At 39.8% G+C, this 7090-nt stretch overlaps 1 pseudogene; it reads left to right on the top strand.

Moving 5' to 3' along the window:
- On the top strand, window positions 1–2016 carry LOC149109302 (uncharacterized; annotated as a pseudogene).
- The last annotated feature ends 5074 nt before the right edge of the window (window positions 2017–7090 follow it).

Raw genomic sequence — 7090 nt, 5'->3', positions numbered from 1 at the left:
AAACACACACACAGGGCGTCATGCATGTTTAAATTAGATTACATCACTTAGCACTTTTCTGAAGTTTTTGACTCAAAAGTCGAGGTTTATTTTACTTTTTCAATATCAGTCTACGGGACTGCTTATATTGTTAAAACAAGCCACATCATGCCGCAACTGGCCATGGTATCAGACGCAAACTCGGCACATGGCGTCCTTGCTCCCGCGGGGGGGTACTTTGGGAATTTCTGGGTGGGGATGTGCCGCTGGGACCCTGGAACCCTTAGCCTATACTAGAGCTAGTTGGACTGAATTTCGCTACCCTATACTAGAGTAAACTCCCCAAATCCCCCCATCTATCGACACTTTTGAGGCTGATTTGCGTAGATTTAAACTTGCCGATTTGACTTTTTTATATTTTTGAGTGGCAATTCCTGGTTTCCTTAGTCTAGATAAAATCTTCAACCAACTAGTCAGTTTTGTGAAAAATGATACCCTATTCTAGACCCAAACGCTCTGATTTATATACTCTATCCTAGAGTAAACTGCTTGAAAACCATACCCTTCACAGCGGCACATACCTATATATCCCATATATGGAAGTGCCCCCCCCCCCGGGATAAGAGTTTACGTTTGCGTGACAGTACAGACAGCGCTTTTGGTATCACCGCCCAAGACTATAAGGAGCGAGAAGTCATTTGGCCGTGTCACGCAACGCTTTACTCAAAAAAGAAGAAAAGCTGGCGAAAGAAAATTCTATCTTGATTTCCTCAGCAATTTATTTCATATATACTATATTTTTATTTTTATTTCTATTTTTTATATTTCACTTTATTTTAATATATTTTTTAAGTTACCCTCGACCCTCGACATGTTACCCTGGACTCTCGACATTTTACCCTCGACTCTCGACTCTCGACAATTACATACACTCTTCAAAATAAGGTTGACAATTGAAAATCACAAGCCGGCAGTCACGTTACGGGTCCCTGTAGGCTTCCTCTCGCCGCGCTTTATTTTATTTTTCGCGCGCCGTTTCCCGCGCTGTGCCCCAACTAACTGAACACCTGGAAGAGGCTATCTGCAAACCGCTGAGGATCCCAAATGCTCAAAGGCTGACGAGGATGAAGTTTGAGAATGTAGAGGTGAATTAATCAACATGACACGAGCGTGGGACAAAGAAAAATTCTGAGTCCACGACAGGAATCGAACCCATGACCTCCCGAACACCGGGCGGGCGCTCTATCCACTGAGCTACGAGAACTCATGGAGAGCAAGGTCATTTAACTGAGTTCATATATGATAGGTGTCCTGCATACTGCTAGGATCAACGCTAAGGATGAAGTTCTTGGCAAACTGTCCAGACTCTATGAATCTGAAGGAGCAGTAAGCGAGCCAATAAATGCTAAATTAGCTTCGCTCGTTGGCAAGATGGTCAAAACAAGTTTTTTCTGAAGAGAAAAAGAAAGAAAAACACGAAAAATACAACAGGCCCCGCAACTGCGAAAACCTAATCAATACAAGAGTAAATCCAGAAACCTAGAGCAAAATTAGAGCAAATACACGCCCTAGAGATCAAAGGATACACGACAAGCTTAAGACAAGCCTCGTGAAGAGTATGATTCCTGTTATTAAAATCGCAGATAAGCTGTTAGAGATGAAGTCCAACTCTAAGCCTGTATCTGAGAGTGATATGTCTGCCTTTCTTCAGCTCTCACTAGACTCTTTTGTTCTCCTTGGACACTTGATAAACGAGGTCAATCTAAAGAGGCGTGAGCTTATTAAACCGGATTTAAATGAACAATTTAGACAGTTACGTACTTCACAAACTCCGGTAACCAAGCTCTTATTCGGAGATGATCTACCAAATCTGTAAAAGAAATCTCAGAAACCAGTAAAGTTGGTGTCAAGGTGTCATCAAAACCTCAAGACCATCAAAACTGTCAGGTGAGTCTTAATGACATCGTTGACTGCGAAAATAATACACCAAGTGTGCCATATGTTGCAGGTAGACTGGAACAATGTCTGTCTGTATAGCAAACCATACCCTCAGACAGCTTTATACTGAGTACCATGAAAGGGGTTAAAGTTGAGTTTGCAAACAGTCCAAAGTAGACAATCATCCCCAGAGAGTATAACGTTAATGAAATTGAGGTTAAAACAATTGACCTACAAATAGCAAAATAGGTGAAATAGTAGTTATAAAGTAGGGGTTCTGCGCCAGGGCACATGCGTAGGTGTGTAGGGGGTGCTGGGGAACTAATACCCCTAGGAAGTGACGTCATGTCTCTCCGAAAGATGACATCATCGGAGTGGAGGGGCGTTTGCGTAGGTGTGTAAGGGTGTTCATGACATCATTGTTTACTGTAAGGTGACGTAACTTCTCTTTTAGTAGTGGAAACCCACAGGACGATAACTCGTCGAAATCGCGTTACATAGGCCTGAGGAGCTGGCAAACAACAAAGAATACAACACAGCAACAGGGTAAGTAGATTTTATTCACAAAATATAAGAATGATTGACTTTTCAAGCAAAGCCGTTGCATTCTCATACAAACCTTTATAAATTCAAACCGTTGTAACACAACACCTCCATATGCTGCAAGGCCAGAGTCACGTTTCGCGTAGTCAAATTCGGTTATGTATATGCCATATGGTTGTGTTGTATATGCCATATGCCACGTTAGGCTGAACGTTCACATAAGAGTGCAAAAAAAAGATAACATTGAGAGCTTGGGTCACCTGTGATTTAGTCAATGTTTTCAAGATTAACATTTCGAATAAACACAAATCTCGAAGAAAAGGTTTTCTCGTATATTTTTCCAATATAGTAAGAACGAGATGCCCAACGGATTGAAGGCGCTCTTATTTTGAAAACATCATATATATTTCGTTTAATTTGTGCTTCAAGTTCAATTTCATCCACCAGCAAATTCCCACTCTGATGTGAATTACACATGATTTCAGGACACAAACGTCTGGAAAGCGTTTTTGTTGCGTAATAAACAAATTTTGATGCATTTTTAGAAACAGGGACTTTTCCAGGACAATCTGTTTAGCGTCTATTCAAAGTGTAAATACAAATTGACGGTCCAAACGCGGAAAAGCAAGTTCCATGTCGCCTACATAATTTAAAATATTTCCCAGGTCGGAAAATTAGGTAATAGAAATAAAGTATATTTTATTCTGTTATGAAGTTACCCTGCTAAAATGCGTTTCTCTCTGTGTTTATCACCGCGTTTATCTCCATGTTTATCACCGCGGTTTGTGTTTTGTTTCTTCTAAAGCTACGATGGCCAAGGAAAAAGAGTGTTTGCGTTTCTCTCTATTCTATACTCAATAATGGGCCGAATTGGGCAGGGGTTCCATTTCATGATGTCATCCCTAATACTACTCTACCACGTCATCCTATCTATTTTTAGCTTGTCGCCCCGATGATGTCATCCTCCTAAAAGAGAAGTTACGTCACCTTACAGTAAACAATGATATCATGAACACCCTTACACCCCTACGCAAACGCCCCTCCACCTCGATGATGTCATCTTTCGGAAAGAGACATGACGTCACTTCCTAGGGGTATTAGTTCCCCAGCACCCCCTACACCCCTACGCATGTGCCCTGGTGCAGAACCCCTACTCTATAACTACTTGTAATTGAAAAAACAGCACATTCTGAAGGGGAATACATCTCCAACAATTTTGTTAGGCCTAAGAAATACGACTCATATCGACTGATTCTTAACTTGAAATATCTGAATCAATTTGTTCAGTATCATCACTTTAAAGTCGAATGTTTTAAGAGTACCATTACTCTAATGAGTCCCATCTGTTAAATGGCCAGCATTGATTTCAAGGATGCTTACTATTCTGGACAAGAAGAATAGAAAATACCTCAGATTTAAATGGAAGAACCAATTGCTTCGGCTTACCCGTCTACCAAATGGCTTGAATATTGCTCCTAGAATATTTACAAAATTGATGAAACCAGCATACTCCGTTTTATGTTGCAAAGACTTTGGAAATGTGAGACATATAGACGATACATATCTCCAAGGGAGAACTTTTCACGATTTTGAGGTTAATATACAACTGTCAAGCTTTTCAGAGACTTGGGCCTTGCCTTAAATATGAATAAATCAGTTCTCATTCCCACCCAGTGTATTCCTTTTTTGTTTTTTATACTAAACTCAGTTCAGATGTCAATCTCTCTTACATCAACAAAAGCCATGAAAATAAAATCAAAAGCAGTTGAATTGCTCAGCATTCAGTCTTCTAAAATACGGACTGTCTCATAGGCTATTGGTCTTATAGTAACCAGTTTTCCAGGCGTGATGTATGGACCTCTCTATTAAAGACAATTAGAACTAGAAAAGGTGGCTGCTCTAAAACAGAGCAGAGGCAATTTAGGACATGCTCTTATTCATCAACCTAAGTCGTTTTGACCCCACAGCATCAGGCTTTTGTCGACCAGTGCAGCAGCAAAGGCTAAAGTTCCTCTTGACACCATTCTCCGAACTGCAGGTTGGAGAGAACATTGCACGTTTGCAAAGTACTATCAGAAACCAATTCAACTGTTATCATTTGAGTCAGTGAACATTTGGAAACAAATTTTTCCTGTTGTTGCATATCTTGATGCTTGGTGCTCACAAATACTGGCTCTCAACATCTCATGGGATCCCTGCACCAAGTGATGACGAGAGAGAATCAAAAATTAAACGAGGCTTACCTGTAAATTGAAGTCTGATGGTAATTCTATCGAGTCACCACGTGGTGTAAAGGATCACATACCCGCCCTATTTTTGGTGACCCACCCTATTTAACACAGTACTTTTCAGTATTTGTTCGCCTCTTTACAAATTGAATTCTGGGACAGGATTGTGCAATCTCTCATGTAATTCCTCACACCTAGTGATGACTCGATAGAATTGCCATCAACCTTCAACTTACAGGTAAGTCCCGTTTAATTTTCAATTATCACAACTTATGCTATTCATTAACTCTTCTCAAAAACAGTTTTTTTGTCGCGATAGCTCGCCGTCTTTTAACGATTTTAATTTTTTTTTCACCAAATTATAGTTCAATGTTTTACCTATTTTACCGAAGAGATTTTATGAACCTTGCTTGAAGTTCTGAATTGTTTAGGAAACAAACAGAGAAAACATCAAGAAAGACTACGGCAAAATAAAATGCAAATGAACAGCGATTAATCTTATCAACTCCCGCCAGGGCTTTTGCACAACTCAAGGAGAAAGTAACTCCATAAGCATCTGCAAGATGTATTTTGCGATCTTTGGAATTTACGCTGTATTGTTAACCAAATTTGTTAGGTTTTAGCTTTGCACTACAACTTGTGTTCTGCAGATGACTGCCTGCAAATTATGGTGAAAATTTCCCCTCAAAAACGCTAAAAGAAGGATTGGAAATCGGTCTGTTCGAGAACTTTCAATTAGGAATTAATTTTACGACAGAAAAGATCAGAGTTTTTAGTAAATTCCACGAGTGGCTGCAGCAGCCACGAGTGGAAATTGGAAAAAGTCCAATTTGTTGTTTCGAGAAAAAAGACCGACTTCTAATAAGGCAACCGTAAATGCAAGCTTTTATCTGAGGTCTTTTTGTTATAGAGGCTCGTTAAAATGAAGCCATGCCTTGATTAAATATTTTAGTTTTGTGATTTTATTTTTTTCTCAACACTTTTCACATATTTTACACCTTTGATTTTATCTATAACATAGAGCTAAAGATACAAGGACGAACTCATTCGATCGGGAAAACTGAGCTTAAACGTGGAAAGACAAGTGAAGTTGAAACGAGTGAACTGAGCTCGGTGTAGAAATCTCCAAGAACTGGCTTCCTCAAGATCTTCAAGCGAGAGATTTTCAGTTTTTTCTTCTCGTTAGCCCACTCCAAGTACGTGCAATGATAAGTTTCGGTCGATCTTGTGGTGTTTTTGTATACTGCTGCTTCTTCATAAGAAGTTTTTTTTTTGTCTGAAACACCAAACCTGAAAGTTTACCCGACTCCCTTGCTCAAATGCGACCGATACAATTAAAATTTAATTGCCCAGCTATCGATACAATTTCGGATAAATCGATCAGCTTCCAATCAATCAGAAGCGAGTATTTACGATAGCAGTATTACTAGTCTGAAAAATGTACTTAAGGCGCTTTCCTTCGTATCCGGGAGAGTTGCCATATATAGATAGACGCCGTTTTAGTACAGCGAGATGGATAAAAGCCCATAAATCCCATGTGTCGACAACTCAAGCTCTTGTTAGACAGACTGGACAATGCAAAATTCCCGATCAGTGCAAAAAGGGAGCTTAGCAACTTCCACGGCAATGCTGATGCAATGTCTAACAAAACACTGTGCATTGCATCTTCAAGGATCGGAGCAACCCTCCAGCTAAACATTGAACGAATTTTGGTCATTTTATGCCGTTGTTTACGAAGGTTCATTCATTTATTCATTCATTCAAGGTAGGCTGAGAAATGTACCAAAACTTGCAACGTGAGTGCAGAGCTTCGGCTTTATCACAGACTCACTATACCTCTGAGACGGACGTGTCTCCCACACACTCAGCGTTGAAGGTAGTTAGTCTATATAGAGGCTCGTAGGGATGTGTTCACGCGCGGTCGAGTATTTTGCTATTCTGGTCTGGTCCAATACTAAGTGCAAATTAAGTCCTGAACATTATTGAAAAGCCTGGTTTCAACTACTAGTTTGCTTCTGTTCACGTTTTCTGGTAACAGCATAGATCTTTTGGTATTGGCCGATGTCATTACTCCATACTACAGACCGGGTGAAACGTTTATAAATTCAGTAATAACCTGAAGAGGACCGAAGAAGGAAAACAAATATCTGCAAGCGTGTTCCTCAATCCGTTAATAAAAATGGACGGCCAAAAAATATAATAAGACATGTAAAACTTCCTTCAATTTCACCACCGTAATAACATATTTCCATTTTTGTAGGTTCAGCAATAAGGGAATGTTTTAGAGTCCATCAAGACAAGGAAGCTTAATTTTCCTCCTTAGAAACATTACAGGGCGGTTTTGGTTTTGTTACTGAAATGTTGTATGGGACACTCAACCAATGGATCAAAGTTTCAAAGAA

This window comes from Orbicella faveolata, unplaced genomic scaffold, assembly GCF_042242905.1.
Source record: "Orbicella faveolata isolate gen_17 unplaced genomic scaffold, um_ofav_v1 contig_25, whole genome shotgun sequence".
NCBI lineage: Eukaryota > Metazoa > Cnidaria > Anthozoa > Scleractinia > Merulinidae > Orbicella > Orbicella faveolata.
This window is presented reverse-complemented; position numbering and strand designations above follow the sequence as displayed.